A 211-nucleotide genomic window follows, 5' to 3' on the forward strand; every position below is an offset into this window, starting at 1 on the left:
GCAGCCGTAGGAGTCGGAGGACGCGGAGGAGAAGTAAAAAGATAAGGACAAGGAGGAGGAGGAGGGGGAGAGAAGGGGGATGGGGAAAAGGGAGGAGGGGGAAGGGGAGGAGGGAAGAGGGAGGCAAGGGGGGGGGGAGGAGGAGGAGGAGGAGAGAAGGGGAGGGGGAGGGAGAGGAGGGGGGATGGGGAGAAGGGGAGGAGGGAAGGGG

The sequence above is a fragment of the Penaeus chinensis genome, chromosome 40, assembly GCF_019202785.1.
Source record: "Penaeus chinensis breed Huanghai No. 1 chromosome 40, ASM1920278v2, whole genome shotgun sequence".
In the NCBI taxonomy this organism is placed as follows: Eukaryota; Metazoa; Arthropoda; class Malacostraca; order Decapoda; family Penaeidae; genus Penaeus; species Penaeus chinensis.